Below are 23,942 nucleotides of genomic sequence, written 5' to 3' on the forward strand. Positions count from 1 at the left end.
AGGTTTGCCCTGATGTTGGACGCTGGAGGAGAAATTTTACTATGTGTTGCTCTAGTTCAGTATTTTAAAAAGAAATGGGGAAAGTGCTAGAAATGATGTCCCTAAACACCAGGGAGATGCCCTTCATTTTTATTCAATCCCCATGTACTAAATAAAGCATCCGTTATGCAGGGCTTCATTTCCAAGTCTAATTCATAAGTACTTTCCAGAACACTCAGATGAGAGGGAGAAAAACTCTTCTTAATTACATTTCCCTCCTACTGGCATCCATACGAGGACGCTGCTGCGTTTAGGAAGATGTGATTGAGAACCTGTGTGTCCTGAAATACCTAGCAATGTTTGCAGGGAAATCTCTAGGCCTGTTTTAAAAGCAGGTGCCGCTCCGAGGGGTGGTGGGAGCTGCCTGACAGGACAGCGCTCGCTCGTGGATTATCCTGCCAGAAAATCCCTGTAGCATTTGGAACTAATCTCAGGCCATAAATCCGTCTCCTGTTCTCCCTTGTCTGTCAGGAAGAGCCAGGAGAGCTAGAGATGGGGTGCTGTGGTTGAAAAGAGTCACTAAATACAGCTCCAGAACCGTGTGTGTGTGTGTGTGTGTGTGTGTGTGTGTGTGTGTGTTTTGGCTGGCAAGTTAAAAAGTTGCATTTGTGAGATAGTTTCATTTAAAGCTTACCAGCATGCGTCCATACACACTGGAGAAACAGTTCTGTGACTTAGCAGCAATGTAGAGTGGCGTTCTCTGCTCCCCAGTCCAGCCAGTTCTCAGGACTCGCCTCGCCGGTGTCTTTTTAAATGAAGAATGAGTTGTTTCTAATTTTCTCCTGAAGTTATTGCAATCCTTCCAGAATTACATTTATGATTAGACCTTGAGGTAGGCACTTGTGCATAGCACTTAGGTGTACACCACAGTATTTCTACTTGTGAAGTGGCTCTCTCTGCAGGTGCATCTCTCGGATGTGCTCAGAGCAAATTCTACCAAAGGGAGGCTCTTTCCAAACATTTTTTTCCCCCATAATGAAGTGTGCAAACGTTTTTTTTTTTTTTTTGCCCAATAGTTTTACAGGTCTTTTCTCCTCATTTTGGAATTGCTACCTCCCACAGATAGCTACAATACACAATGTAGCGAGCTAAGTTATTCTGTGGCCCTTCTGAATGCTTTGTCTTGGGTGATAGAGGACCTTGGTCTTCTCTGCGTCACTTCATCCTAGTGCAGAGCATAAACTGTATCGGGTTAAAACCAGGAGCTCTGTCAAAAGCTCGTCTCACAGCAAGATAGTCCCAGATAGCAAGGTACAGTCTCAGAGCTGAGTCTTCTCGGCTCATGCGCTCAGTTTCCTCCCTTGCTGTCACTGGGACAGGCTTCATCATCTGCGCATTTGCCGGCTCAGCCTTGAGCTGAAGCCGTTCGATGCTCTGTTCACTGCTTTCTTCAGAGATTTCCAACTGTTGGAGCAAAATACACTCAACTTGAGAGGGCTTGTCAATCACAACACTGCACCATGTAGAGTCAGTGTGGCTTCTCATATGTGTGCCACGCAGCTGATAGGAGGCAAAAGAGAAAGTGTGTGCTCCTGGGAAGTGTCTTTGGCATTCAACAACAACAAAAAAATTGTCAATCAACTTTTCTAAATGGGAGTATATATTTGAGCTGTCAATTTCTACAACCTCATTTCCTTTTGTATTTAGAATTTAGCCACTTACTTGAACATGCAGGTATGAATTAGGCATGTCATAACCAAAATTTAAGTAACCTTGTGATCCATAATGATTTGAAAAGCAAGACCATGGTTTTCAACACCACAAAATTTACACTTCTGTCATTGCTGCAAGAAGTCATTTCATCTCCTGGGGTGGCAGCTCAGACCATAAATTACTTCTCTGGACCGGACCCCAACATAAACTATCTCTCTTGACAGGCGCGGAGGCGCGGTCATAATTTATGATCCGACACTGTGTAGAACTTGTTACCTTTACAGCAGCATTAACGACAGACAGCTCACCTGTGACAGGTGAGACTTTCAGGAGGTTTATTGTGATCCCATGAAATAGATTGGAACTCCCATAATTCCATCTTTAAAATGCACGAGAATAGTAGCATAAACCTGGAATCCCTTAACTGTTGATGAAGGCGTTCCTTCTCATAAAGGTAACACATTCAAAAGCTTTCACTTCACATCACACACATGTACACACAGAAAAACACAGAGAAGCTCGACATAAGCAGAGCCAGTTTAGAACAGATCACTTGCTTTAAGAGAACAGAGTTTACCGCAGTGTTAGGATAGTTGATCTCCTGCAGGTGCATGGGTGAAGCTGCTGGCGTCTGAAGTCGCAGGTGATGCTTCTCTAGCTGATTGGTGATGTGTGACTGGAACTTTAGTTGGGGATGCTACATTGCATCTCCACAGTGGATAGAAAATACCAACACGCATTTCGTGCTAAATCACATGTATTTTCAACTTTCTTGGAAAACAAGACTGGGGGATGGGTGTGTAGCTCAGCAGTAAAGTTTGCCAGCATGAAAAAAGAAAGTCAGAGATGCAGTACTTCAATTTAAAAAGTTAAACTTGTATGTTCTTTTGCCTCAGTGTGGCAGAGAAGATCCTGGAAGATTACAAAGAGCATATGCATTCAGTAAATGGCAGGAGAGCTGTAAGGAGAGAGGCCAGTTCTTAAAACTCCGCAGTGGATCTGTTTCCTGCAGATACTGAGTGTCCAGCTGTCTCCTCGGAATTCCTCTAGCTAGGGTTCTTCTGTGCGTCCCAGGCTCAGCATGGGTGCGGCCCAGTGGCAGCCCCTGACAGGAGCGGCGGTCTGGAATCCTTGTGTCACTGCCAGTTAAGACTGAACTTCTCTTGGCCAAGAGACTTTTGTGAGCCCATGTTGTCACTGAAAGAAAGGTACTGCCCGTGACGTGATTGGAAAGAGTAGGAGCGAGGTGGATTGTCACCGTTGGAGCAAAGTTCCCTTTACTGCGCCGTTTGTCTCACTGGTGGGCAGCTCTGTATCAGAACACCGTGAGCGCAGATGACAAAGCCCAGGCCCGGTGGTTTCAGTGACACTCACCGTAACAGGTGGGGTTTGAAGTGAAAGAGCTTGGGTAGATGGTCACCCTGAATGACGGTTGCCTACTCTTTGTCTTCCACTGTCACTGACTGTGCACTGTCCCCACAGGCGTATTCTCCTGCCTTTTCCTACTCTGTTATCCAGTCTTCTCCAGGAGCAGAGTGAGCTTTAAAGTCTGCCCCGGCCACGTCCTTTCCCTCAGTGTCTTCCATGACAGAACGTAGACCGGCTGTCTTCTGACACACACACGTTGCTTTCTTTGTCAGTGTAACTAGCGTATGAGTCTTTCTAAGTTTGTGCATGTGTGTTCTCATATGTGTTTATCTATATCCAGAGGCATTGAGCTAAGCTGCCCACAGCACATTTTAAAAATATAGATTTAGCTTTTTTGTTTGTTTGTTTTGTTGTTTTTGTTTTTTCAAGACAGGGTTTCTCTGTAGCTTTGGAGCCTGTCCTGGAACTAGCTCTTGTAGACCAGCCTGGTCTCAAACTCACAGAATTCTGCCTCCCAAGTGCTGGGATTAAAGAAATGTACCACCACTGCCCAACTTAGACTCATGCTTTTAAATAGAACAATTTTATACAAAATCTGAGATTTCTAACTTCTCTTGAGAAAAAGAAAACCTAGCAAAAACTAAACTGAAGAGTGGAAAAATTTTTTTTGAGACAGGGTCTCATTATGTACCCCAGAACACAAGAGCCTCCTTCCTTGGCTCCTGAATGGCTGGGATTACCACCGTGCTTGGTTCCTGTACATTGTTCTAAGGTGGTACGCTTGACTTGAAATTAGAAGAAAAAATCGAAGGCAGTTTCCGTACTTTGTAGCTACAATGGTAAGGAAATTCAGGTCTCCATGTCTATGTTTCTAGTGCTAGTTCCATCTCTAAAGACGGTTAAGAAAGCAGGCTGTACCTGGTCCACCCTAAGGCGATGCCTCCATCCGCTCCTGCCATCCTCAGCCCTTCTCCACCTCTTGGAAGCAAGTGTGAGCTAAAGGGAGCGGATTGTTTGCAGCAGCAGTTGATGAGCGCCTGTGTTAGGCACACGTGCCCTGCATAAGCTGGCAAGGTGCTCCTCTGGGCGATGGGGGGTGTGTGGCATGTGAAAGCCGCTGGGGGCAGCGGACACTGGGGGAGAGGATTCTTTGAAGCTGCAATATTGAGACTGCTTTTGAGCGACTGTTTTCTGTTGCTTCTCTTTTTTTAAGCATGCCAGCGTTCAGTTTTATCATGAATGCCTTTCCAAGGACAGTAAATGGTTTTTACACACTATGACATCGTTTCCATAGTAACTAATGTATTTTAGTGAAGACAGACTGTGGTAGAAGTAGGCTAAAAGGGACAGATACAGAACTGGCACAGTGTAAAATGTAGGGCAGTGTGTGTTGTAGTAAAATCCGTGTGTGTGTGTGTGTGTGTGTGTGTGTGCAACTTCTGCAGCTAGCTCTTGACTTACTAATATACCCATGCAGTTTTTTCTGCACCCAGTATCATCTGGTGTTTTGTTGACACCGTTCCTTGGTCAGTCTTGGGTTTTCGTATCTGCCTGCTTTAATGTGGCCGCTATTTAAAACATGCACCTCTCATGCTCTCTTCACCCCCTTCCCTGGCTTCTAGCCCTGCTTTCTGCTCCCGTTTCTGCACTTCCTCTTGAACTGGTTGCCTGCACTGCCTGCCTCCCTCCTGCATTTGTTAGCAGAGCCTTCCGGACAGGCTTGTGCTCTCCCCGCTGATCCCAAATCACCAGTTGGCCACACTTATCCTCTGGGGATCTTACATTTAGAAGCCAGTGCACACGTGTGTACTTTCAAACGTTTCCACCAAACGTCCGGCCCTGTGTAGTTGATCCTGGATTTTAAGCCGATATGGGGGATTGTGTTGCTCCGCTCCATGCCCGTGAGTGAACTTGGGTTATTTTGGCATAAGACTGTACCAGCCTCCTTTATGCTCTTAATAAATCTCCATGGATGAGCAGGTGCCACTCAAATTCCTGTCCAACAGAAAGGGAAACCAAGACAACGGTCCTTGTGATGTAGACATTACATTTTTAACACATAGAATCATAATAGGGCAGTTTTACATGAAAATTGAGATTTCAAGAACTGTTTAATGACGGCTGTCTCCCCGGGCGGGGCCGTGAATGACTGACCCCTTGGGAAGGGGCCAAGCCCTTTAGCTCAAGCCAGTCTCATCTCACCTGCTTTGCATATGTATACCTGCCTGGCCCTGTGGGTTTTAGCGTGTGACCCTTGCTACACCGTGCGCTCAATCACAGAGCACATACATAGCCGGGCTAGGGATAGAACTTTGTTTGCTGGCCAACGGCTTTTTCCCTGGCCATGGGCCAAACTTTTCTATTTTAGAGTGTAATCGGTAGGTCAGTGATGAGAGGCATCATTAGGTAGTGTAAACCACAGTCTGCGCTTTCCTAATGGAAATTCACTCCGCAATTGATGGTGTTGGAGTACATTGTTTTTATTTGGTATACTTTTCCTACTGGTTCCCCTGGTGGGAAAACGTGTGCTCCCCATTGCAGTGTGCAGGATGCAGGTGTTAGCAATAATGTTGTATTTCCATGTGCATAGAGAAACTGGCTGGAAAGAAAAAACTCCAGCATAACATGGGCTCCGTGTGTGTGTGTGTGTGTGTGTGTGTGTGTGCGCGCGCGCGCGCGCGCGCACACGCATGCCTGTGGCCTGAGGTGGCCTCGCAGAAATGCTGAGCACCCCATTTTCTATGGCTTGGTACTCCCAAAAGAGACGAGGTTGCTTGGATAGTGAGCCGCAGGTGTTGTCTTCCTCTGTCTAGTCAGCTGTGGGATTGCAGGCTATGGCGGCCATACTCAGCTGTTTCTTCAGTGTGGGTTCTGGGGGGTTAACTCCCGTCTTTGTGCTCATAAAGCTTCAGCAACTAAGCCACCTCCCCAGCCCCCAACTTCTGTATTCCCCAAAGTTCTCAGTGGGTATATATCACCTTTTTAGGAGGCGTAGTAAATATTACTTATATAAGCAAGGAATATGTGGGCGCACACAGCATTGGCTGAACCCTCTGTCCTGTTCCACACATGAGAGACTCAAGGCATTCCCTGGCCACCTTTGCCTCCATGACAGTCTAGGCTTTCTCCTTGATGCCACTGTGCTGTGTCATTATGCTCCAACTTGTCACTGCCCCGAGTCACTGTTTACGCGCACACTTAGTCATTCACTGTGCCTGGACGGGGTGAGGAAGTCAGGAGAAGAGGCAGCAGTTGGCATGAGGTTGTACCTTGTTAGGTTTGTGTATCTAGCAAAGAGAAGGAGCTAGCCTGGGGCCAGAATGAATGGTTAGAGGAAAGTCAATTTTCCTAGGGATGTGGGGTGCTGAGGAAAACCCTGCTATACAGGTCCTTGTCTGAGCTGGGACTTGTCTCTGGGGCTCGATCCAGCTGTTGGGCACATGGGCAATCAAGGGCACGGACGTGGATGATTCCAGACACTGTGTGTCTATCTGCAGCTGCACAGGCCTTGGGGAGCCCACTGTGAGAGTGGGCCTGTTCCTGATCCCCTGGCCGTGAGCCAGGGCCACCCCACACTGGAAAGCATTGAAGAGCTTGTGTGTGTTCTGTCTGTGCCTCAGCTTTCTGTGGGATCACAGTAGAGTCTGGCCCTGCCTGGCCTTGTTTTGTGCTTTGGATTCTAAGAATAACTGAAGGAACACTTGTCCCCGCTGACAGGCTTGATAGGGAAGTTGCTATCAAATGGCTATTTTATTCCCCATGGCCACTGACATCACACCACGTACAGCTCTGAGGTCCCACTTTACTTGTGGACTGGATAGGGCTGTGATCGCTGGAGCAGAAGGAAGCCATTCAGACTTGACTGTGTGTCCAGTAATGTGTAGATGGCTTTGGCAGGTCAATGAATATTTTAAACCTTTTGCAAGCAGTGAAAAAGGTTGAGAGTGGAATGAGGAAGACACTATGACAGAAAAAGCACACCTCCTTTTCCTCTCAAGCTCCCATTTTATAATAACCTAAATAATGCTTCAAGTCTTGAATTAATTTCTCATGACCCTTAAATCCTCATCACATGTAAGATATGTTTATGGTAGTAGTTGAGTGAATTTCAGTGATTCAGTCTTGTGCGTGTGCGTGTGTGTTAAGCCATGCATGAGCATGAAGAGGTCAGAGGAGGATGTTGGGCATCTCCTATCAGTTCCACTTTTTTTTTTTTTTTTGAGACAGAATCTCTTGCTTAAGTCTTTCTGTTTTCCTGGGATCACCCTTTTCCCGCCCTTCAGTGCTGGGGTTACAGGCACACATGTGAGTGCTTGGAATTTGAATACAGGTCTTCTTGACTTACACATGGTATCCTTATCCATTGGATCATCTTTTTAGCCTCCTTGATCACCCTTTTATTATTTATTTTTTATTACTCATATATTTTAGTGCATAGTGTTGAGTTTAATTACCTTTTTTTTAAATGAAAAGAATCACCAAAAATGATTCATGAAAAAGAAGCAAGACTTCCCAATAGTATTGTTTCGTTTAATCTTAATAAAAAGTCTCTTGGCTGATTAGATGAGACGCAAAGGACAATGGCACGGGGTTTTGATCCTGCTTAATGTTCTGGCTTGGTGGGAGCCTCGCCAGTTTGGATGTTCACCTTCCTAGATATGGACGGAGTGGGGAGGACCTAGGACTTACCACAGGGCAGAAAACCCTGACTGCTCTTTGGACTGGAGAGGGAGGGGGAAAGGAGTGGGGGGAGGGGGAGAAAGGTGGGAGGAGGGGGAGGGAAATGGGAGGCTGGGAGGAGGTGGAAACTTGTTTTTTTTTTTTTCTCCTTTCTCAATAAAAAAAAAAAAAGAAACTCCAATCAAACCAGATTAGACCAAATTAAAATACCCATGTTTAATAAATGTGGCAGTCTCCGTTGGACTGAGACAGCATGGTGGGGGGAAAAGTCCACGTAAACCTGAAACCACATGTTCCTTTTTCTGCACGAGCCTAAATAGCCTGTGGGAGTAGTCCTGACCTTCCCCGGGGGAGAGGTCAGCGCTTGGCAGGCTGGGAGTTGGACTCTGGACTAGGGCAACTCCCAGGCCAGGGACCTCCAACCATCCCAGACTTTTTGGGTATAGAGGTAGAGGTCTGGGATGACGCCCCAACTTAATATTACAATTATGTGTGTCATTTGTTTTAAAAATAAACTCTCAGGACCAAATGTACAGAGATAAATTGTCTTCTAGTTAATTGTAGGTTGAGTTTGCAGGGGAACATGTTTCCTATACACTTTGCTTCTCCCTCCAACACACACATCCACACACGCATGCATGCACACGCACGCACACATACACACACGCACCCCACTCTTCATACAGGAAGGAGTGAGGTCAGTTTGTTAGTCACTCTGTCTCTGCCTGTTCACCACTGCTCTCTCGTCCATCAGCAGAGACAGCAAAAACCAGGGTGGTTCAGGCACAGTGCTCGGTACTTCCCTGAGCTGCCAGTCTAGCAGGAAAACAATGATAAAGCAAGTGCATGGCAGAGGAGAAAGTTAGTTCTACATAGAGTGTGGGCAAAGGAAAACTCAAAAATGATCGCAAAATGAGTAGTAAAAAATTGTACCTCCCTGGCAAGCTGGGTGAGATGGGAATGACTTGGCGCAGGGCTAACAAAGCCTCTGGGCTGCAGGCTGCATCTCTTTTTGTGCCTCCTCCTGGGCTAGGGTGGGGGGAGATGGAGGGGGGGGGGGAGAATATAACACTATGGGAGTGTGCTCCTAACTCTAGAATTCTCAGCCTACATGTCGTCTCACAGCCTGGTCTCTCCCTCAGTTTCCCACCTTCCATCTTCCACCTTGCTGTCAGCCTCTCTACCCTGGAGAACTCCCAGGCTGCTGTCATGCCTGTGTCCCTTCGACCTTGCCCTGCTTAACTTCACCGTGAGTGCCTGTTGAGAGGTTCAGGTGTGATAACCCCAGGCACCTGGAAACTCCAGGTCCACAAAAGCTGGAAGCTGACTGTGTCAGGAGACTTCAAAGTTGATAACTCTTGGAATTCATTTAGTTTTTATTATTTTTTATTGTTTTTTTTTTTAAGATGGGGTCTTGTGTAGCAAATGCTGACCTCCAGTTCACCATGAAGGCAAGGGTGAGCTTAAACTTCTGATCCTCCTCCTTCTCCTAAGTGATGGAGTTAGAAGTTTGTGCCGTCACACCAGATCTTGGTTACATTGTCAGAGTTATGTATTACCCCCGGGCTGGAGTGTTATATGGGTTTAAGCAGTTGGCTATACTACAGCTTTGGCAGGTTTGCTGCAATAGATCACATATTTGGGTATTTGTGATTGGCCTTTTCCGTGAGAGGGTCAGGGTCACTTAGGTTAGGTCTGTGATCTAAAACATCAGGGCTATCTTTGCTACAGCAAAGAACAAAAGCATAGAGAATAGCCGACTGTCCCAAAGCCCACAACCCAACAGGCAGCAACTGTTCTCATGTGTGAACAAATACAGTTTCATTAGTTACCCTGTCTCTGCAGATTTGTCTACATATGCACATCTGTCTACATGTGCTCATCTGTCTACATATGCACATCTCTGTCTACATATGCACATCTCTGTCTACATATGCACATCTCTACATGTGCACATCTCTATCACATATGCACATCTCTGTCTACATATGCACATCTCTGTCTACATATGCACATCTGTCTACATATGCACATCTCTGTCTACATGTGCACATCTGTCTACATATGCACATCTCTGTCTACATATGCACATCTCTGTCTACATATGCACATCTCTATCTACATGTGCACATCTCTATCACATATGCACATCTCTGTCTACATATGCACATCTCTGTCTACATATGCACATCTCTGTCTACATATGCACATCTCTGTCTACATATGCACATCTCTATCTACATATGCACATCTCTGTCTACATATGCACATCTGTCTACATATGCACATCTCTATCTACATATGCACATCTCTATCACATATGCACATCTCTGTCTACATATGCACATCTCTATCACATATGCACATCTCTATCACATATGCACATCTCTATCACATATGCACATCTCTATCTACATATGCACATCTCTATCTACATATGCACATCTCTATCACGTATGCACATCTCTGTCTACATATGCACATCTCTATCTACATATGCACATCTCTATCTACATATGCACATCTCTATCACATATGCACATCTCTATCACATATGCACATCTCTATCACATATGCACATCTCTGTCTACATATGCACATTTCTGTCTACATATGCACATCTCTGTCTACATGTGCACATCTCTATCACATATGCACATCTCTATCACATATGTACATCTCTATCTACATATGCACATCTCTATCTACATATGCACATCTCTATCACATATGCACATCTCTATCACATATGCACATCTCTGTCTACATATGCACATCTCTATCACATATGCACATCTCTATCTACATATGCACATCTCTATCTACATATGCACATCTCTATCACGTATGCACATCTCTATCACATATGCACATCTCTATCACATATGCACATCTCTATCACGTATGCACATCTCTATCACGTATGCACATCTCTGTCTACATATGCACATCTCTATCACATATGCACATCTCTATCTACATATGCACATCTCTATCTACATATGCACATCTCTATCACATATGCACATCTCTATCTACATATGCACATCTCTACATATGCACATCTCTATCACATATGCACATCTCTATCACGTATGCACATCTCTATCACGTATGCACATCTCTATCACGTATGCACATCTCTATCACGTATGCACATCTCTGTCTACATATGCACATCTCTATCTACATATGCACATCTCTGTCTACATATGCACATCTCTATCACATATGCACATCTCTATCTACATGTGCACATCTCTATCTACATATGCACATCTCTATCACATATGCACATCTCTATCTACATATGCACATCTCTATCTACATATGCACATCTCTGTCTACATATGCACATCTCTATCTACATATGCACATCTCTGTCTACATATGCACATCTCTGTCTACATATGCACATCTCTGTCTACATATGCACATCTCTGTCTACATATGCACATCTCTGTCTACATATGCACATCTCTGTCTACATATGCACATCTCTGTCTACATATGCACATCTCTGTCTACATATGCACATCTCTGTCTACATATGCACATCTCTGTCTACATATGCACATCTCTGTCTACATGTGCACATCTCTATCTACATGTGCACATCTCTATCTACATGTGCACATCTGTCTACATGTGCACATCTCTGTCTACATGTGCACATCTCTGTCTACATGTGCACATCTCTGTCTACATATGCACATCTCTGTCTACATATGCACATCTCTATCACATATGCACATCTCTATCTACATATGCACATCTCTATCACGTATGCACATCTCTGTCTACATATGCACATCTCTATCTACATATGCACATCTCTATCTACATATGCACATCTCTGTCTACATATGCACATCTCTGTCTACATATACATATATACATGCACGCACAGGGAGTTGGGGAGATTTTTCTTGCCTTAAGCCTGGAAACCTTAAACTTGGGTTTTCTACAGTCAGACTTGGATACAGTTAAATCAGGATAGTTCGTCAGTTTTTTAAATGATCTTAGAAAAGCTGGTAATTTTTAATTAAAATGTTTCCATTTTACTTAAACAGTTACTTTCTATATCCTAACTTTCAAAATTATAACTTGAAGAAAAACAGTATGTGGTTTTAGAGGCAGATGCTGTTCTTGTTTCTAGATGGGACTGTCATGTAAATTTTTCTTCTACATTTGTTTTATCCATCCATGTTATCTTTGAAACGAGGTATCTGCTGATGCCTAAAACTGTTCCAACCTGCCTTGTTTAAAGTCAACACTGTGGCTTTGGGTTTATGACTGTAGATTCATAGACTCTTTGTTAGTTAACTCCATCTGTTTAATAAATCCTGAAAAAGAAATTGTCCAGTAGTGAGCCAGTAACTCCAGCTCCAGATGGGCTTTTCAGTTTTCCCCTTGGTCCAGTTGCTGGAGTGTTGTGTGGGGAAGGTGCACTGCTTCACAGTCTGCTAGGGATTGGGCATCCGGTGTTGTGCAATTTTGCGGTATTTGGGGGGGGGGGAGAAAGTATTAAATTTCCTTCCTATGCCAGAAAAGGGTGAGGATGCTTGAAATGCTCTATATCAGAGGACGGAATCATTCCCTTGAAAATAGAAAACTCTCCGCCATGACCTTTAAGTCAGACCAACTGGCCTAACCTCTGTGGAGGTGTTCCAGAGGAAGCCAGTGTCTCATGTAAATGTTACCTTCAGTCAGATGTCCTTGTGGCCCTGAATTACCCTTCTCTGGTTATCAGGAGCCAAGTTAAAGTTCCCCAGGCAGAGAGTCACAGTGTCACACAGCTCAGTGGTATTGATCCCCAATGGGTTAGCCTCCAGAGGGGTCATAGACTGTGGCACCTTCAGGGTTTGGGCAGGACAGCATGACTCAGGAGCCATAGAGGTGGGCCTCCATGGTGGGTCTCCTGCGTGTCTGCAGTGAGTTCATGATTCCAATGCCCACCTGCAGAGGACAGTACATGAGTTTCCAATTTTTTTCCCTGTGGTCACCACCTCCTCCACCCCTCATTTTGAGTCATCTTTGATTAACGAAACAATGATGCTCCTGTTAACTCTGCACCTTTTCAGGCAGTACAAAAATTCTGTTTTGTACATGTGGAAAGAGGATGGGGGTGTTTTTTTTTAAATTTATTTATTTATTAAAGATTTCTGTCTCTTCCCCGCCACCGCCTCCCATTTCCCTCCCCCTCCCCCAATTAAGTCCCCCCCCCCCCCCCCCCGCTCAGCCCGAAAAGCAATCAGGGTTCCCTGTCCTGTGGGAAGTCCAAGGAACCCCCACCTCCATCCAGTTTTAAACCATGGGCCAGGAAGAAAGATAGTAAAAATTCATACTGTAAAAGTGTAAGAGCCACAGCAAAGATAGAAAAAAGTTTCTGCTCCTTCCCACTTCAGATTCCTCAACTCAGAATTCACACATTCTGCATAAATCCTTCAACCAATTTTATTGTTCTTTAAGGTATTTTACTAAAACAGAACTTTTATTCAGACAGCTAAAGGCAAGTAACAAACTATGCTCCCTGATACTGACAGGCCGTAGGCAGTTACACACAAGCTGGAGGTCTCCTGTCTCACCCTTCAAACTTCAAAGGGGAATGTGAAGTGGGCATGGGCATCGTCAGAATCAGCACCTGGACTTGCCAGGGGTGCTGGCCCCAGGTCCTGAGGGCATCTTGGGCCTAGCATGCCACAAGCTGGTAGTAGAGGCTGCGTTAGCGGACCTGCAGAAGGAAGGGATTGTGGGAAACAGGCCATTGCAATGAGCTGTCTTGGAGCAGGTTTTATGGCCATGCCTGCAGCTCAGTGCTTGGTGGGCTGAGGAGGAGGATCTGGAGTTCCATGCCAGCTTACTCTGTTGTGTAAAAGAGTGAGACTTTATCTTGAGAAGGAAAAGAAAAAGACAGCCTGGTTTGACAAGGACAGGAGAATTGAGGCAAATTTGGGCTGAGGCTTGGAGAGAGATTTGTTTTGGTGTTTCTTCTCCTTTGAATTAGGGTCTCACTCTGTAGCCAGACTTGCCCTTGACCCAGGCTGATCATGGGGTTCAGCCTCCTGAACGCTTCAGTGGCAGGTGCGAGCCATCTTACTGAGCTGAAATATTCATTCCCCATGTACCCCAGCATGGCTGACTTGTAGAGACCCTGAGAAGGGGTGTGTGTAAGCTTAAGCATTTGGTGGTGCATTCATGATTCCTGTCCTTTAACCTTCCTGTCCCTAGAAATTAAGATCTTACGCTGGCTTCCTTTGGTGGCAGACCGTGGCAGTTGCAGGCATGTGTCTGTAGCTGCAGCAGCTATGTCAATGAAGACAATTTGTGGGCCATTTGTCCTCCACGAGTGGGCACTGCATGGTGGTGTCTCGTGGTGGTTCACATATAGAAAGTGTTTGGTTCTGTTTTAATCTTCATCTTTCTTTTTTTTTTCTTACAGTGTTTGGAAAGAACAGGATGCTGATCTAGACGTGGAAAAAGTAAGTTGGCAAGTTCTGTGCTGAAGGCTAATGTCTCGTGAGTTAGAAAGCATTTCTCGGTGGAATCCTATAATCGCAATTGAATCATAGGGGATTGTTTTATTTTATATGTATGTATGTATTCTTTTTGAGATGATCTCAGGTACCTCGTGCTTGCCTCAAACTTACCTGAGGATGACGTTGAACTCATGATTCTCCTGTCTTTACCTCCAAGTGCTGGGATTACAGGCATGCCTCACTTATCCATAGGTTTTAAAGATAGAAGTTGACTTGGAGATAAAGTCTTTGGAACACAAAATGTAAAGAGAACCCTAGTTCACGTCAGTTTGGACAATGATAAAAACAAACGTTTTAGCTCTAAGTTAGGTCTCCTTTCCCTAAGTCAAATGGAACAGTTCCAGGATGGATAGTGCTGTCTTCAGACTAGTTAAGCACCCCCCACCCAACCCCCACTGCTAGTCCCTTCCTTGTCACCTTTTTCTCTACGTGCACATGGTTAATGCTTACTATGCCCTAGTTGTGCCTTTGAATTGTGGCCGCTGTGTAATAGGTCATTCTTTCACTCAGTTAACTTTGTGTGTGTGTGTGTGTGTGTGTGTGTGTGCCCCCTGGGTGTTAGATATACTGAACTCAGGTGAGCCAGACAAGGATGTGACAGAGAGCTACTTCAGCAATTGCATCACCCTGTCATGGGGCTGCACTGGATCACTTCTGGAAGCCTGGAAAGGGCGAGCTATCCACAAAGCAGTTGGTGGGCTGTGTGAGCAACCACACCTTTCAATCTTTCTCCAAGCGTGGCTGTGTCTTTTCTGGACTCTCTTCTCTCTTGAATGGATGTAAGTCATACTGGCTACTTTTGGGGCGTCCATTTCTGCTCAGCCACATGGCCTGGAGTGTAATTTCCATCAGTTCTTATTCTTCACCTTCTTGGCTCCTCGGGCTGCCACCGCTTCGTCATCATCAGAAGTGATCTAGAGTTAGTTCTCCTTTTGAATATCAGTATAGGGACGTTCTCCCTGACCTAGAGCCCCTTGGAACTTGGGTGATGGTATTTTTCTTTGAAGTTAGGAAGCATCGAGCTAGAGCAGTGGTTCTCAACCTGTTGGGTCTCGACTCCTTTGGGGTATTTACATAACGATTCATAACAGTAGCAAAGTTATAGTTATAAAGTTGCAACATAATTTTATAGTTGGGAGTCATTACAATATGAGGAACTGCTTAAAGGGTCGCAGAATGAGGAAGATTGAGAACCACTGATCTATCTGGAGCAATCATTAAAGCATTGATCTGGAGCAGTCTTGACCCTCTGTCTTATGCAGGCCTTTGGCCGCTGCAGAATTTACTTCCATGGTCTACTTCATTTATGAGCTTTTCAGCTCACACACATATGAGGGTCTTAGGGAAATCAAGGGCTCTAGTGGAGACCAGGCAGAGGAAGTCTTTGAAAGTCTCTGCACTGGGGTCTGAGGACAGGAGCTGAAAAGACTCTCCCTATGGAAGGTCAGTGTGCTGTCACTTTCAGCAGTCAGGCCAAGCTCCCAGCAGTCTGGCACCTCTGGGTGCCCAAAGACACCTCAGGAGACATGTGGTATTGTCCAAGCTGTGAGCTTTCTCTGCTCTCTCAGCTCAGTAGAGTGAATCAGACGGGACTTGACCCCGTGGGTAGTAACTACAGGAAGTTTCTCCAGGTCCCTTATCCCAGGCAGACGGCAGGGCTTGGTATGTGGGGTCAAGTGCTGGGTGAAGGCGTTAACTTTGTCTCAGGTCTTTAACTTTCCATAAGACCTTAGGCTAATTGTTGCTCTTGTGACGCCATTTCTCCCCAGCACTGACGTGGTCCCATCTGAACACAGTGTTGTATATCTTTAATCCTAACACGCAGAGGCGGGGGCAGTAGCAGGTGGATCTCTGAGTTCTGGGCTAAACAGTGTTACATGGTGTGACGTACGTACGTACGTAAGCACGTACGCACGCATGCCGGCTTACTCCCTCTCCCTTTCTCTCCTTCACCCTAGCCCACAAAAACAAAAAGAGTTGTTCCTTTTACAGAACTTAGTAAAATTATTTATGTTTTGAATTTAGAAACACAAACCATATGTATTTTTAACGTTGTTATGTAGGTATTGTACCAAAATGGGAAATGTGCTATTGTTCAAGGGACTACAGCATTCTCCGTAAAATCCAGTAGGGAGAAGCAGCTCCTGGAAGGCCAGGCTTTGCTGACTGTCCCTGCATGTAGCGTGCAGGGCTGACTAACTTTCCTGTGGGCTTTCCACACACTGGGGATTGCAGAATCGGGTGCAGAGTGAGTGATAAAGTGAATTCTAGCTGTCTCCAAAAGGCTCTGCCTGCACCCTCAGTCAGGCACCTAATGACTTGAAAATCACTTAATGGCTTAAGTAAGATCACCCTTTGCAAAAAATAAATAAATAAATAAATAAAAATAAAGAAAACCCTTAATTCAGATTCTTTTCCAGTCACTGTGAGAGGGCAGGGCGATTGAGCGCGGTGTACCGGTTCTTCCTGTTGCCGATTTTTATGCATGCCAGAGTCAGTCTGGTACAGGGACTCCTCCATTGTATATACAAATGATTCCTGATAACCGTGTGAGCAGAGAAAAGCCACTGACATAATAGTGTTTGTCAAATGGATATGTTGACTTTTTCTAGTTGTGGATTTTTTTGTGAGGACAACAGAACTCTGTATGGGAAGTGAAGTTTATTTTAAATGCTGAAGCACACACATAAATCAATATCAGAATGACTTGATGGCACTAGCTGTGTGCTTTGTGCATAGTTTCCTGACCTATAGTGCATACCCATGGGGAGGGACATGGCCCCCACTGTGAGCTGGTCAGGTGCTGTGATTCTATCAGGAATTTAGAACCACCTTTTCCCCATAGTGCACTTTACCTTGGAATGGATATAGGGTTTAAGTCAATGCATTTGTGCGCCTTCTTCTAGAACATTTTTTGAGTAAGATGTAAGGAAGCAGTGTCATTTTCCAAAGAGGTATTCCATGACACCCCTCCACCCACCCAAGTTTATGGCAGATCGCCATGGGTGTCTTCAAACCTGCCTTTGCAGCTATGTAGTTACCGTAGGAGCTGTATTCCTTGTTGAACTGTAGGCTTTGTCAGGCCAGAATCATGATCTGTGCTAAGCTTGATGCCTAGGCCAGAGCAGACCCTTCAAAAATGTTAGCTGCAGGCACAGATGAATGAATGACAGCCAAATGAAAGGGTAGCAAGAGCCAGTGGAAGCCATTTTGGTGTGTGGTGAAATACTGAAAGCGGTCCTGTCAAACACCCTAGAGACAGGACTTCATTTGTGGAAGTCATGCTTGCTAATGGCATTGTATGGAGATAAGATAACGATTCTTTGGCTTTCTCTCCAGAAGAATGCAGCGTCGAGCAGACATATGAATAGATAATTCTCAAGAATAATGTAATCCGGGTAATCAGAGCAGATCCGGAAATAAAAGAAGTCTCGAGCAAATTGAAAATATCAAAGTAGTTTTGTTGTTTGCGCTGGTTCTTCTGGCCGTCTGGGAATACTCTTCTGGGTGGATTCTGTACATTTACTGCTTTAAGTATCCAAAGTGTGTCTTCTGAAAATGAAGTTATATGCACCTGAATTTTGAAAGAAAAACTCACTTTTTGTATAAAAGTCTGGTTCAATCATTTCATTCTATTTAGTAACTTAAAACCTGATTGGAAAGGATTTGATTAAAATAACACCTAGTTCAATCATAGCTGCTTTCCAGGCAGCAGGTTGAGTTCCTTATACCCTGGATGACCTTCTAGGAGAGTGCTACCCCTGCCACTTTGGTGTCTCAGGAAGGTCATGAAGTCTGTGCTGTCCTTCCAGCCATTCACCGCAGCTGGAAAGCTGCACTCAAGACCACAGGCACCGTGGCCTTCCTAAACAAGAGTGCCCTTCAAAAGCCAAGTACACAGGAAAGTTCCCCTGGAGGGTTGCTGCCCTTGATCCTGGTGAGACACATTGCTCTGCGCATCCAGGGCTGCTCTGCTTTTCAATATTTCTTTGTTTTAATTTTAACTCCCAAGGGAAATGAAACCAACAAAACAACAAAACAACCCCCCCCCCCAAAACCTGGGTTTTTATAGTGGAACTACTAGTCCTGTGGGAAAAGAAATAAACTAGTTCCAAATAGTTAAGTTTTTGAAAGTGGAGGCTGCGTCTGGAGTCATGCTGGTGTGAAGCCACGCTGTGTGTGATTGCTGTACAGCTGGTCCAGGGGTGAAAGGTCAACATGGCTTTCTTCAGTTTGAACACAGGATTTCTTGCACTCTGATACTAAGCAGGGCTCCTGTGGATCATGCAGAGGTTTCAAATGCTAGTTTTAGGCTAACAAGTCAGCCTCCAGTGCCAATGGGTACCGGGCCCCTGCGTGTGGTGGTTGCTTTAGGGAGGTGGGAGAGGGAAGAGGAACTCCAGTATAGTCCCCGGCCTTTTGAGAAGCTATCACTTCTTCAGAAGTGAAGCCACCCCATGCTTGTCCTGCCTGCCCATTGGTGGAGCTTGAAGAGGTAAGGTCCCATGTGTGGGTGTACCGTGTCCGTTAGCTCTCTGACGCATGTGTTTAGGGCTACCTGACCCAGAGAACTGTAGGATGTCAGGCTTGCTTACATTCTCTCTGCCTCTGACCCCATGCTCACAGGTGGGTTGACCTGTTCTGCTAGCAGTAGGGCCAGGGACAGATCCCACCCCAGTGTGCCACTGAAGGTCGCATTTCACACAGCCCATCCTCCTGCCTGCTGGGCTCTGTGAAGAAGAATGGCTTTGAGTTGGGGGCAGAAGAAGACTAAGTTTTGAATGAAGGAGCATGTGTAGAGTACTGTTTTAGACGCAAAGGCAGTTCTTTTTAGTCCTGGGCCAAACATAGTAGTTATATGCATCACTCTTAATAGCTGGCCACTTTCTCTTCCATAAATCATTGGATTGTAAAAGTGCAACTGTCTAAGAAGAAAAAAACATACCCTCCGCCAGCACAAACTTTCCAAGATAATAAACAGCCCCTCTTTCTAGACATTATAAACCCAGGCAAATATTGATCATAATTGGAAGAGAAGAGCTGCAAATCAAATGTTCCCATTATAATTCATGGAAAGAGGAGCAATTTGAGATCGGTTGTCAGCCCTGATAGGAACGTTCTATCCATTCATTCTCTCACCGTTCACACACACCAGTGGGTCAGCCTCTGGCATAGGTCAATGTTGTTATACCTGGTTATGCCATTTTTGCCTCTGAGGAAAATGAAGCTCAACAGAAGAGAAGTGATTTGCCCAAGGATTGTCACCTAGGAAGTGGCCAGACCCCAAGGCTCTACGTAGCCCTGGTCACTCTTCTCTTTCCTTCTGCTGGATGCCCTGAAGCTGAGCAGAAGACAGCCGCACAATTTAACTGGCAATGCTATGCTCATCATTGATCTTCTCTTCACTAAATTTAAAGGAATTTTCTCCCTTATTTGTGGTATATATATATATATATATATATATATATATATATATATATATCAGGAACACTGAAAAATCCCTAAACTTCCCATTTAAAGCTGACCCGGTCCTGTTTGGTGGTCCCCTGGGGCAGCAAACGGGTGACTTGGGGGATAGCTTGCTGCAGGCAGTAAGTAGGTACGGGAAGCCTGCGGGGTGCTCGTCTCTTCCTGCTGCTGAGGGATCATTTTATTAATTTCCCCACCTCAGTAGCAGTCATCCTTCCAGAAGATGGAGTGAGATGTAGACCCAGTTGGGGAAATATTGTCCTCGTTACAGCAGAGAGTCACAAGCCCCCACCTGCTCGGTTCGATTTTTTTTTTTTTAATTTAACATGGATACCTTCCCCAGGAGCTTTGAATCACCGTATTATTTGTTCTGCTGCAGCCAGGACTACATGGTAGAGGCTGGCATATTTGGTTGTCTGCCTTGCACAGACTTACTGTCTGCAGAAATTGCACGTGAAGGTATGATTACTAATAAAATCCGTATGAGGGGTGGTTTAAAAGGTGCAGTTGTCACGCCCTTAGACTGCGTTTGTGAGGCTGATTATGCCCTCGCCATAACATGCATTCAAAGTCAGTATTGTGCCTTAAAGAAGGTTGTTGGTACTCACTTTTGACCCACAGCCAATTTTTATTTAAGCAGTAAACCTTTTTTGTTTGTTGTGGATGCTGTTACAAATTGTTGCAAATGTGGTAGCTTGGAATGACATATTTATTCCCTCATGGTTTTAGAGTCCAGAAGTTCAGTATCAAGGGTGTCAGCAGGCTCATGCCACCTCTGTTCGTCTTCTGGTAGCTTCCAGTGTCCTTTGGCTGTGGCCTGTCTGCATTGTTTCTGCCTCTGTCTTTGTGTGTTCTTCTGCCATCTCCTCGCCTGCATCTTTCTGCAAATGTTAGACCAGTGGGAGCCAAGCTGCATGCTTGCTTAACTAACCACTAGGTAGCACCACCAGTTTGCCCTGCTGGTGGGAGACAATCCTTCTTAAGCATTTCCTTTCTTCTTGCTGTTAGAAGTTTTGGTTCCTGGTCAGTGGCCAGATGGGGTCAGCTTAGGATCCAGAGGAGAAATCGATTAGTGGGTTGGGCCATACTCAGAGGATGGTCCTAGCAGGTAGTGAACAGGAGGCAGTTCAAATAATGTGGTAAAGCTTGCCATGAGGGAGCCTCTTCAGTAGGTGTTATCTAGACAGATGCTTGGCCGCAGAATTCTCTGGCTGAGTATATCATGGGGCCAAGAGGAGGCAGGAGGCATGAAGCTAATGCACAGAGCGTATAGTCACCCACTGAATAAAGAAGGCCAAGGTAGGAGCTTGGAAGCCTCAGTCTGATGTCACGGTCACAGAACTGATGCCATTCTGAGTGTCCTTGGCCCATATCCTCTCACATCCCTGGAGGGAGTGGCCGACAGAGCTGGTGAACACGGTGAGTTGTCTAGCCGAGCAGATTGCAGGGTGTGAGGCAGGAAGACTGTTAAAGTTAAAAGGAGATTTAGCTCTTTAAACACATGGGCTTGTGTGAATCTTTTGGATCAGTTTTGGCTATTATTTTAACTTGCTGAAACATTTTGAAATCTCTGCTCTTTTTTCTAGTTCACCCCCCCCCCTTTCAGCTGTGTATTTATTATTCATGAGTTCTTGAAGGACAACGTGACAAAAATGTTGACTGAGGAACAATGTGCAAAATGCTGTCCTAAGATGTTGCTCTTCTGGGATGCTGGTGCCCTGGGGTGTCATCATTTAGTCTCTCCTCAGTCCACCAAGCTGAATCATCAGTTGGCCGGATTTCCCATGATGCTTAGATAGGCCTCTGAGTGACTGCCCCTTTGCTGACACCCAGGGGTGCTATGCCCGTCATATAGCACCTCATAGTTATTTGACAATGCCCTGTCTTGTGTCTCTGATAAGGGAAGGGAGACTTGGTAGGGTTCTCGGTTAGCCACTGTGCTGAGAGGTCCTTCATTGGGGTCATGGTGTTAAATTCTGAGCCTATTTCCTGTCACGTATTCAAAGTGTTAGGTAGGTGGCATCTTAATTACAGTTTCTGTTACTGTGACCAAACACCATGATCTAAGCAACTTGGGGAGGAAAGGGCTTATTGGGCTTTGTCGTCCACAGCCCTGTTCATCATTGAAGGAAGTCAGGATGGGAACTCAAAAAGGGCAGAAACTTGGAGGCAGGGACTGAGACAAAGGCCATGGAATGGCGCTGCTTACTGGCTTGCTCCTTGTGGTTTGCTCAGCCTGCTTTCCTATAGAACCCACGACCTCCAGCCCAGAGATGGCCCCACCACATTGGCTGGGCCTTCCCCTATCAATCACTAATTAAGAAAATGCCTTGCAAGCTTGCCTACAGCCTGATCTCATAGAGGCATTTTCTCGATTGAAGCTCACCCTCTCAAGCTGACATAAAACCAGCCAGGACAGGTGGTGAGGGTTTGTTTTTAAAGGAGGAGCTGGACTTCTCTGCTCAGATGTAGCAAGGAGGGAGGGAGAGAGAGAGAGAGAGAGAGAGAGAGAGATATGGAGGGCCAGTCAGCAGCTTTGGACATCATCCTCAGAAATCCTTTCCACCTCCTTTAAGATAAAGTCTCACTAATCTGAAGTTTGCCCCTTAGGCCAGACTGAATGACCAGGAAGCCCCAGGGAGCCTTTGTCTCTGCCTCCCCAGTGCTGGGATTGCAAGAGTATACTAATACATCTGGCATTTTCGTGCGGGTTCTGGAGGTCAAACACAGGTCTTCCTGCTTTACCAGATATCACCCCCATCTCCCAGTATTTCTTCGAAGCCCTCAGCTCTCCTTAAGACTGGTCCTTATGGTCTGTGTAGTCTGGAGTCGCACACCAGGGGAATATGGCTGCTTCTGGGAAGGTGTCTTGTGCAGTGTGCACTCGGTATTGAATATAGTCAGAATGTAAAGTGGAAGGAAAGAAGTGAGGATCTGGGTGTGCAGTCGTTAACAGGGATGGATCGACAGTTTTGCTCGTCTGCATCGTCCTCCAAATAAGAGCTGAAACAGTTGAGGTGGCCTCAGAGTTGCACTTGAGGTGGTCGAAGCAGTGGAAAGGCTGCAAAGGTCGCGTAGATCAGGGCCCCAAGTAAGGCCTGACCTCAGCTCACACCACGCAGTGCTGTCAGGTGACCACAGAGGCTGTGCTCAGTGTCCAAAGACAGAGTTTGGACTGCAGTAAGGGAGCCCCAGGTGGGAGCGGGACCAGCGATGGCCCCCCTTCCCCTGTCATTGGGCAGAGCCTCACCCGGGGTTGACTAGCTTCCAGCTTTGATGGGTAGGAGAAGTCTGCTTTTCTTCTGTTGCTCCCTGTCAAGATTCAGTGTTGCATTAATTTAAAACAAGCAAACAGAACCTTTGTCTGGGGCTGATTTTGTTCATCTTTAGAAAAATATTATGAAAAGTAGACCTTCTAGACTGGTGAGAGAATAATCTGAAATGAATTAACTTCCACTTTGCTGATTAGACTGTTATCAGATGGGAGAAGCACATTTTCCCCTTTAGGAAAGAGCTGGACGTGCATTCAAGTGTTGCTTATGGAAGAACAAGTGAGAGCAAATTTGATAATGAGAAAAGATTTGAATAGCCCTAGGGTATGGCAGGCAACTTAGCAGCGGTGGTGGTGGCCCACTATGAGCTGTGAGTCCAGGAAGCCTCACGGGTCCAATGTCAGAGTCCATCAACCACTAGAACAAAAACCCAGAATATTTTACTATAGTTCCTGTATTTAATTAATATTGGCTACTAGTGATTTTTACATTACTTTGTTTTTATAGTGGCCAAGGAAAAAATATAATTAGGTGTCTGTGTTTGTAGATCTTACTGTATCAGAGTTGTTTGGAGGGAAAAGTAAAAAGCTTCAGAGACAATCATTTCAAACCCAACAGAGCCAAATGTGTTGTCAGGAAAAAGGATTTGTTACCTATTGGAAATGTAACTTTTTCTCACTTTGTCTCCGGAAGGTAAAACCCAATTCAGTGAGTACCTTGCACCTGTTTTCGTAAGGTTTTAGGTGACCGTCCTTACCTTTGTTCAACCCACAAACACCCATTCGTTCGGTTCAGGTTTGACACAGCTCACGGCAGATTTCTGCTTCTTTTCCTGTCAGCCTGTCTCCGGACTTGTCACACTTGACAGTGTGGTTCACTCATGCGCAGGAACCACTCAGCTCAGGAGCTTTTCCCCAGCAGC

At 45.4% G+C, this 23,942-nt stretch overlaps 1 protein-coding gene across 3 annotated transcripts in view; it reads left to right on the plus strand.

The window, feature by feature from the left end:
* Fyn (FYN proto-oncogene, Src family tyrosine kinase) overlaps positions 1 to 23,942 on the plus strand; it is a 202,164-nt gene that overhangs the window by 13,467 nt on the left and 164,755 nt on the right. For all 3 annotated transcript variants that reach the window (XM_041653604.1, XM_041653607.1, XM_041653606.1), the window contains exon 2: positions 14,183 to 14,222. The gene's annotated coding sequence lies outside the window, so the exon portion shown is untranslated. The remainder of the gene's footprint in view (positions 1 to 14,182; positions 14,223 to 23,942) is intronic.

This window comes from Microtus oregoni, unplaced genomic scaffold, assembly GCF_018167655.1.
Source record: "Microtus oregoni isolate MIOR12 unplaced genomic scaffold, Mior012 000006F_ref0000085, whole genome shotgun sequence".
NCBI lineage: Eukaryota > Metazoa > Chordata > Mammalia > Rodentia > Cricetidae > Microtus > Microtus oregoni.